The sequence below is a fragment of the Atractosteus spatula genome, chromosome 4, assembly GCF_055471065.1.
Source record: "Atractosteus spatula isolate fAtrSpa1 chromosome 4, fAtrSpa1.hap1, whole genome shotgun sequence".
Taxonomy (NCBI): domain Eukaryota; kingdom Metazoa; phylum Chordata; class Actinopteri; order Semionotiformes; family Lepisosteidae; genus Atractosteus; species Atractosteus spatula.
In genome coordinates, this window is record NC_142709.1 from 26072205 (window position 1) to 26082471 (window position 10267).

Sequence of the window (10267 nt, forward strand, 5' to 3'; positions counted from 1 at the left end):
ATCACTACAACTACATTAACACCAGACATTGTGGTATGCTTTGTAGCAGCCAGAATGGTCATAATGATCGAGCTGACTATCCTGAGGAAGGGAGGAACATTTGGAGACAGCCCCTGAGAGGAACAGGTGGAAACTCAGAGCTTGCAGCGGAGTGCAGGGAAATGGATGGAGGGCAGTCATCTACACGGTGGAGGTGGGATACCGAGGCTTTGTGGGAACATCCATTCAGTGTCTACTGAGGGACGTTGGAGTGACAGGAGCAAAGCTGAGGAAGATACTGAAGGAGCTGACCAAGGAGGCAGAAAAGGGAAGCTTCTGGTTGTGGCTAAGAAGGAAAGATAAAAGCTGGGGAACACACAGTTCGTGAGGCCAGTTGCAGGATCTCACAAGCAGAGTTAAAGGAAGACTTGTTGTGGTAGCGGAGAAGGGATAACTTCTCTGCTGCAGGAGGTGGCAGGGAGACGTCCCTGTTACTGCCATCACCAGGAGATGTTCTGGGATTAAAGGGGCGAAACATCAATGAGGGGTGGCTCCCGGCTGATGACCCTGCAGCTTGCCCGAAGGCAATGGTGGAAGTGCGACAGGCAATAATGCCCAGCAGATAATACACCTGCCTGTACACTTAACTACTGTAATCTGATCTCAATTAAAGTGTATCAATATTTTAGCATTAGAAAAGCAAAGCTGAGTTCTTAAATGAGCAATGGTGCAGGTACAAGTGGAAGATACTGTTGTGACATACCTAATACACCTTTCAAGAGATTTGTTTGTATTTCAGAACCGTGAACAATATTCAAGTCCATTCTTGCAAAACTGATATAGGGAACCTATTAATGTAACCTCAGTTTTGTCATCGTTTAGCTTCTGTTGTAAGTGTATCTTACAGTTTTTTACAATTGCTAACAAGTGTTTTTCAATACCAAGTTCACTTTTTCAAAACTCTTCATACAACTCTCTACACCAACACAGAGCTTGGTGAACTGCTCATTTCATGCCCAAAATGCACTAAAGCTATCAAAACACTGCAAACTTGTCTCAAAATAAAATAATCCTATCAAAATACCAGCACCTTTTTTCTTCCAACAAGAATACTTTGTCCATCATAGCACAATGACCTGAAAAACACTAAAGACAGGTGGCATTACAGTAGATGGTTTATTTTAAGTCAGGCATCCATGTAGCAAATAATGTTGTGTTCTCTAGTTTCTTTTTATTGTAATTATAGGTTTTTATTTGTTCTTTGTGTACAATTTTTTTTCCAAACTTTCCATTACAAAACAGGATTGCACATGCACTACTCTATACAATGAACCACCACAGTACATGTAACAGAAAAAATCAAAGACAAATGAAAAGTGCCAAAATTGCCAAAACAGTAATACAGCTATATTGACGTACTTTATAGTAATAAAAATAGTGTACTGTAGTGCTGAAAAAAAGCTTTAGTCTAACCATTCTTCTGCATTTGGCCGCATGTTCTCATCTACATCACACCTTATGTCCTCTCTTGCTATACACTGGGGAAATAATCTCTTTTCATGGCTTATCCATCCCTGGCAGTCTCCAGTTGTTATGTCCAGGCATCCGGCATTTATTGCTTCCAGGAGGGACATCGGATCATGAGGACAATGATCATACACTTTCCACCTCCATGAGGAAAGGAATTCCTCTATAGGATTAAAGAATGGTGAAAGGGGAAACCATCTTTGGATGGGCTGCAAACCAGTCTGTGACTGCATGGGAATGGTGAAAGTCTACATTGTCCCAAGTAATCACAAATGTTTGCATGTTTGGCCTCACCTGTCCCCTTCCCTCCTCAGACACAAGCCTTCCATATAATTCATCCAGGAATGAAATGAGGCACTCTGTTTTTAAAAAGTGAACTCAGTATTGAAAAACACTTGTTAGCAATTGTAAAAAACTGTAATATAAGACAGACACCTGTAAAGTGCAGAACCTCAAGCATTAATGTGTGATTTGGTCTGCATAGAAATCTGAGTTTCATCAGCATAGCATAGGTATGAATAACTTTAAGTAATATAAAGAAATGTAATTCTCCTCAATAGTGTGCCTATTGCCTTTTCTTTTGTAGCTTTCTAGGTGGAATCTCATTTTTATGCATTCCAGCACAGTTTTCCACACACCTTCACATTTTATCCATTTCCACTTGTTATATCACTCCATTGCCTGCCTCATACTCCTTGACAGCCTCTTTGTGTGTATCTGTTAATAGTTTCTTCTAGCATTTACTTGAAGTCGGGCATTAAAATGAGAAAGAGAATAAGATAAAAATGTAATGTTTAACAAGGCTTATCAAATGAAACTGTCAAATCCATGTGGGTTAAAGGCCTAATTTCTAAGTATTGAAATACTGTCTAAAGTATGGCTCATAGGTTATTACTAATACAGTTTTGGAAAGCTATCTTGCCTTTAGAATCAATATAAATCAGTTAAGGTTATCACCCTGCCACCTCTAATAACTGTCATGATGTTTTGTTGTTCTTGTTGTCTCACTAAAGAGTATAAGTGGTGAAGCATAATGTTAAATACTAGAAAGTTTTAAAAAGTTAAAAATAAACCAGTAGTTTTTGAAACATGTATAATATGTGACAATATTCAATAATGCAATCTTCTAACCAATGCTGGACATTGTGTCCTTTGATTTTTGGAAAACAAAACAGCACTAGTCCATAATTTCTTCATATTTCTGTATCTCATGCCTCTAACTTTTGTCATTGTGGTGCCAGTGGTTCTGAAAAATTAGCAGTGAGTAATGTCAATTCTATTAATCATTTCTCTCATTCTGTTGTTTTCTGACACCAAATTAGTTTCACTATATTTTAAGTACATTTGAAATGTATATGCAACATGTTGTATCATTTTATACCAGTTATTAGGTTTTCAAGCAAACAGTTGATAAGAACAAAAACATTTAGTGATCCCCAATGTCTTTTTATAATTAAGTAGTAAGAGGGTTTAAATTAGGGGTTGCAAATTTCATTAACAACTTTTCTTCAGAAATTATAACTTATACAAATAGTATTAATAAAGTGTGAATAAGCTGGTAGTAACTAATCTCATATTATGATTAATTACATGTTTAATAACAAACATCAGATTACACAAGGATGGTTACATTACTGGAACTAGACGGCTATGGTTCAGAACCCAAATACTGGGTTCAGGGGTATTGCTGTTCTACACTTTCTCTTCTACTAAGGAACATCATCTTAATTGATTCAGGTGATCCATCTGTATAAATTGGCACAAATGTAAGTTGCTTTGAATAAATACATTAACCAAATAAATTGGTAGCAATAATATTTGCACATGCAATTTTGTTTCATATATATGAGTATTAGTAGCTTGCTTGTTAAGCCTCCATATTACATGACCAGATGGTGGTGTTAGCAATTTAATTTATTCAAAGTCTGTTCCATGACTTTTGTTCGTTCTTTATACAGTTTTAAAGCAAGCTTTTCCTAACTCACTGATGTCAGTGAACATAGCTAATTCATGTAGCCTAAATTTAAAGCTTGGGGAACCTTGAAAGTAATTTGATGCATTCAAGTTTAATTAGGTGCAGGTTGTATAAATTAAAACAACTGATCCAAAAAAGCAATTATTCAATTATGTTTTAACTTCACTTATCTTCAAAAGCTATTTTTTTAACCTTAGCAAATTTGAAAAATACAGCACCTTATATTGTCTTGTGTTGGTAAAATCATGTTTTTATTGCAAAGTTCTTGGGCCTCAGGTCCATTTCTGGTCTGGATTTCCTTATATGGGGAGTTTGCATGTTCTCCCAGTGTCCACTTGTGTTCTCGTCATATATTCTGGTTTCTCCCTACAATCCAGATTTGTTTCCAGGTTAATTGCCATTTCCCTCTGTGGGTGTGTATGCATCTCTTACAATGGACTGCTGTCCCATCCAAGGTGTAATCTCACCCTGTGCATACGTTAAGCTCCAATTTTACTGTAAATGTCCAATAATTAAGAAGTTATGGTAGATAGATGAAATCCATTATGGCCACCACTATGGCTTCTCCCCCTTTTGGCTGAGATCAAGTGTGTGTGGCTTGACTGCAGCTTTGATTTTCCAAAGGTCCTGAAGGTGATTGAAGACCCTGAAGAGTGCTTGAGCCAGTATCCCTTTAAGGCCAAGCAGCAGCTGAGCTGGGTGGGAACCAGCATTTTCCTCTTCCTTCTCTCTCCTTTCTCTCTCTCTGTCTTCTTGGCTTCTAGGCTGGGAGTAAGTGCTCACGCCCTACCCACAGCACTTGCTGTCTCCTTGAGGCTCAGAAGCTCTATCCACTCCCTTTTTTCTCTGGCTTTCCTGCTTATTGGCTGGGCCCATGTTTGCCTGCACTTTGTTGGGTTAAGCACACGTGGAAAAAGTCCAGGGCTCTCTTCTGCCTTTCCACAGAGGAGGGCTGCATCTGGGCTCGGTGTTGCACAGAAGACTTACTGCCAGACGACAAGAAAAGGAGCTACCACTCCTATTATCCCCTCACTTGATTTCTCTTTGTTCTCTCCCCTTGTTTCTAGTGCAGAGATGGGGGACAAGAGGAATCTGATCCATTTCCACTGGAGGAAGGCAGGAGAGGAAATGCCAACACACTGTCATTTCTTCATCACCTTCCTACAGCGACTACTGCAACTTGCAGCTGGAGACATCTTCTGCATCCAGGAAAACTGGGAAGAAAAGAACACAGAGGTTTGCATGGCTTCCAATGCGTGCTACCAAAAGACAAACAAAGACATACAGAAAACTATGTAACAAACCTGGTTTCTCTGATTTCAGGGTTGAACCGATGAGAAAAATGAACCAGAACACCATCACGGTAAATATATACAACCCCTATGTACCAACAGAGCTGGTAACAGCTCTTTTGGGGAGATATGTGTGAATGTGGTGGTCCAGCCCCAGAACGTGAAGGATGAATTCGACATCCCGACTGATTCCAGCACTCAACAGCTCAGTTCACCATTGCAGCAAACACAGGGTACCTCTTCTACCCCACAGAGCTAGATTTCTGCAAGAAATGCAGGATATCTGGCCACAAGGAGAAGAGCTGTAACAACATTAGGTGTCACAACTTTGGAAAGGATGGGCCCAAGGCTAAGGACTGCCAAACTGCCAAGAATCGCGATGTATGTGGCACTGAGGGACATCTGCTCTGTCCTAAAGACAGGAGGTACATTTAGGCAAGACAGTACCTTAAGATTTACTGTATAACTCCTGTCAGGGTAAGATATAAGAGAAAGAGAAAGGAGAAAAACTTTCAGGAGTAAAACTTGCTTCAGAACACTATTCAGGCAACACTGTGAGAGCTAGGCAGATATGAAATGCGGTTACAGCGCGGTAGTGGAATGGTGGGAAGCAGTGAAGGAGAGGACCAGAGCCCTGGCACAGGCCTACTGAAGATGGAAGGTAGCCAGGGAAAGGAAACTTTCCAAACTGCCAAACAAATTGGAGAACAAGCTAAAGGACTTCAACTGGATGGCCGTGCACCAGAGGCTGGCAACCAGAGAGGTCCTCTACAGACACATCCTCCCCAGGAATCTGCATTGCCCCCGGGACTCATGTTTCGTTGAGAAGACGCAGGAGCACGTGTTCTGGAGCTGTCCCTTCATCAAAGTGATGTGGAGCAGAATGGACAACACTATACAACTCCTGGGAGTGGGAGCGGTGCTCAGCCACCAGTGCATCCTTCTGGGGCTGGCAGCAACTGGACAAGGTGACACAATAGTTGCTTTGGCTACTAGTGTCCCTAACAAAACAAGGTCTGTGAAACACGAGGAACACTCTCATCCAGCACAACACAGAGTGGGGAGCGAGGGAGCTGGAGGAGAGGATCCTTGCAAACTTTAGAGGGAGGATGAAGCACGACATCACCAAATGGAGCATGAGAAGGGACTTTGGGCTCTATACAGGGAGTAAGGAGAAAACCCCTGTTCATTGAGCTCCTGTGGAGGACTGGACAACTGCAGTTTCAGAGCCAGGACAGGGTAAAGGAATGGACAAAAGCAAATGGTAGGGCTTGGAGGGACTCTTTCATTGTGCAAATCCAACCTCAACATCCACTTGCACTGATTGATAAAGGACAATCACCCAATTGAGGTTTTTAATTGATGACAGATTAATATTGAAGAAAGATGTGAAGACGGGGGTTTGAATTTAATCTTTTCTGTAGGGGGTTTAGACTTCTAAGTCACAAGCTGGGGTTTATGGCAGGAAAGGGGGTTAACTGATAAGGATTGCAGATGCAAGCTAGGAACCCCCCTGGGTGTAATCTTAAACTGACCATTTGTCCAGAACATCGTAAACTGGCCAAATACCATGAACCCCCCTCTTTACCATCAGACCGAGTGACGTCAGAAACGGAGAAGAAAACACTATATAACCCAAAAGTTTGTAACAGTACGGGGAACAATACTTCGGTTTTGTTGTTTCTTGCGGGAAACAAGACTTCGGCTTTATTGTTCCTTGCATGCAATAAACTCATCTGTTTTACTTCATCTCGGGATCAAGAACCTTATTCTTTCTGTTACAACAAATTTGGCGTAGTCGGCGGATGCTCCAGAAGGCGCAGAACTTCCCATCGGCAGGAGAGACGGTCAGCGTGCACATAACTAAGAGGTAAGGACTCCTCTTTTATTTAAAAGTCCCGACTCTCTCTGACCGATTGGGAAATCTCTGCTCCCTGCGAGAATCGCCCGAGATGACGGAGTAAACGTGAGTTTCTGAATTCCTCTGGCCCGGGGAAGACACCGGTGTATGTAATGGGTTGTTTGCTGTAAGCCCAGAATTTGGTCTGGCAGGGGTTCCGCGGTATTGTGTACAGGCGTTCGAAGCTGGTGTATGCCTTAATTGCGCGTGGAGTTTTTGAACGGGTTTTGGACCCTTACCGTGAAGTTCAGGACTGGTGTGGGCCTTAATTGCGCCCGGAGTTCTGAAGGTCAGAACTGGTTTGGGCCTTAATTGCGCCCGGAGTTCTGAGGCTCAGAATCGGTGTGGGCCTTAATTGCGCCCGGGGTTCTAGAGCAAGTGGTGCATTAAATGCACGTAGTTCAGGACTGGTGTGGGCCTTAATTGCGCCCGGAGTTCTGAAGGTCAGAACTGGTGTGGGCCTTAATTGCGCCTGGAGTTCTGTGGCTCGGGATCGGTGTGGGCCTTAATTGCGCCCGGGGTTCTGGAGCTGAGTGGTGCATTAAATGCACGTATAATCCAGGATTGGTGTGGGCCTTAATTGCGCCCGGGGTCCTGAGATTAGCTACGCCTTGATCGTGCACGGATTGGCGTGGAGTGGTTTTTTGTTTTAAAGGAAACAGGAGTAGAAGAGACATATATGTATGTATGTTTTTGGTGTTTTCCTTGTTTGTGAAATACATATACGCACGCACGACACTAACATAAACACACCTCATAATAAAAGAGCAAAGCATTAAGTAGCAGGATTTAAAGGACGTTGAGACCCGAGAATCGCCCTGATTGAGCTCAGTGCGTAAGTCCACCCCGGGGCAAAAGCAGCGATGCTGGCGTTCTGGGGATGGTGAATTACTGATCAAGAAAGGGGGTTTTCGAGGTCTCGTCCCTTACCTGTGAACAGTGCGGTGTAAGTCCTCTCTAAAGTCTCTGAGAGGTATTTAGATCTGGAGGTAACAGATGCCCTTGGCTGAATGAGTGCAGGAATGCACAGGTTTTTCAAGTGAAAGCATCCCCTTACTGTATGAGCTGTTACCTCACACACGACAAAAGTAAAAGAGACCGAACATGTGTGCTAACTGATGGTTTGAGAAAGTGGTGGAAGGGTCCGTTTATATATCGGAAAAGTGTAAGTTGACGGGAAAAAAAAAAGGAGAAAAATATGCGAAAAGTTGAGTTTGTCAGAGGGAGTTTGGGGCGAAGACGCCTGTAAAGAAAGCATATGAGTATTGATTGGCAAAAGCACAAGCATGTAGCTCCCACCCTGGTGCACGGCCGGCACCAGTGGTGGCAGATACATGGAAAAAAAAAAAGAAAGAAATTGGGATGTGACTTCTTAAAAGTGTGTTTACGGGGAAAACAAAAACCCGGAAGAAAAGATACTTTACCCGCTACGAAAGAGTATAAACAAAAGCGAAAAGAGGCAGTGCAGGAGAATCGGAAACTAAAAGAAGAATTAGTTCCTGGTCGCACTGCACTAGTTAATGTGTTATATCCTGCTCTCCCATAGGGGAACAGACAGGCAGGAAATGAAAATAATTGGGATCAATTCCCACAATGACCATATGGAGACGGGGGGTCTGAGTGGGATGACACCTGGTACGAGTGTGATAGAGACGGAACAGGAACTCCCTTCTTAAACAGAGGGCCTGATGTAGCGGGGGCTGGCGCTGGTGATGACAGCGTCACTCTAACTGTCTCGCACCCCATCAAGGGGGTCTGCACTCGCACCTACCTTCCCCGATTCCCCCATATTATCAAATCCAAAACCGGAAGATATTGACCGGTGGGGTAAAGTACCGCACCCGAAATTAGGAACGCAGCGAACCTGGAGTGCGCTTCAGGAATTAAAAGGATTCATGTAGAAGTGAAACAAGAATACAACACATTGTAGTACGAAGAGAAAAATATATTCTCGATGTGTATGTGTGTTTTATGAATTTGTGTGCCGGCATGTATGTGTGTAACTGTGAGTTTTGGTATACTAAATGACGGTGCGAGTGTGTTTAGCCAGCGGGACTGGCTAGAGACGTAACTAAAGAGACTTGACGAAAATCAACTTAAGGGAGCCATTCCTTGGCGTCGCGAGGAAGTCATAGGCATGATCATTTGGAGGGATAATTTAGGAGATTTTAATATGACAAACTATGGGGGTTGCCATAACACGACTTTAACCTGCACAACATTACAATATCTACAGGAGCGAGGCTTAGAGCCCACGAGTTTCACAGGCTCTTTCGCTCCTAAATATAACAGAAGCCATACACCACCATACCTGACTCTAAATAAGGAACGTGAGGGAAACATATGTTTTCAGCACACTAATGGTCTGCACTTGGTTGGATGGAGTCGTTGCAACCTTACCATCGCTGCAAATATATCCACCTCTACCTTCCAAATTCCAGGATGGGATCGGCACACCCCACAATTCGGTATAAGCTTCTTATTTTCAGAGGCATGGGGAGCGCCAAATGGAATATATTTCATTTGTGGAAAACGAGCCTACCCATGGTTGCCAGCCCAGTGGTCTGGCTTATGTTATTTAGGATATGTGGTTCCTCATATCCGTGTTCAAATCCACAGCCCCTTCGGACCTAACCACAGACCACAAAGAAAATTGGCTGATTGGGAATATTATTTAGGTATAATATTTCCACAAGCCGGCAAGAACTTTCTGAGTCGAGAGTTAATTCAAATGGCCTCGACTTTAGAAGAATTAGCAAATTCTACCTCATCTAGTCTGAAGGCTGTTAATGATGAGATGGTAGCCCTCAGAACAGTGGCCATGCAGAACCGACTAGCTTTAGATTATGTACTGGCGGCCCAAGGAGGAACTTGTGCAGTAATTGGCACTGAATGCTGCACATATATTCCTGATAATTCTGAGCACATCTCAGATCTGGCCCAACACATTTACAATGAGGGACAGAAATATCAGGACTATTATACTGAAAATTGGGGAACTGGGTCTTGGGTAAAGTCTGTGTTTGGGGCCTGGGGTGGAACCTTTTTATAGTGTTTATCTGTAGGAGTAGTATTGTTTATATGTATAATTGTAATCATCACATTCACAAAAACATGTATCACATTTTGCTATAACCGTGGAACGTACAATGACATGGCAATACATACCTGTTCGCCAAGAAAGGAAAGATCTGCCCTGACATTGTATGTATAAAAATAGGCTACACTGATGTATGCCATATTTTATAAGGGGGGAATGAAGAAAGATGTGAAGACGGGGGTTTGAATTTAATCTTTTCTGTAGGGGGTTTAGACTTCTAAGTCACAAGCTGGGGTTTATGGCAGGAAAGGGGGTTAACTGATAAGGATTGCAGATGCAAGCTAGGAACCCCCCTGGGTGTAATCTTAAACTGACCATTTGTCCAGAACATCGTAAACTGGCCAAATACCATGAACCCCCCTCTTTACCATCAGACCGAGTGACGTCAGAAACGGAGAAGAAAACACTATATAACCCAAAAGTTTGTAACAGTACGGGGAACAATACTTCGGTTTTGTTGTTTCTTGCGGGAAACAAGACCTCGGCTTTATTGT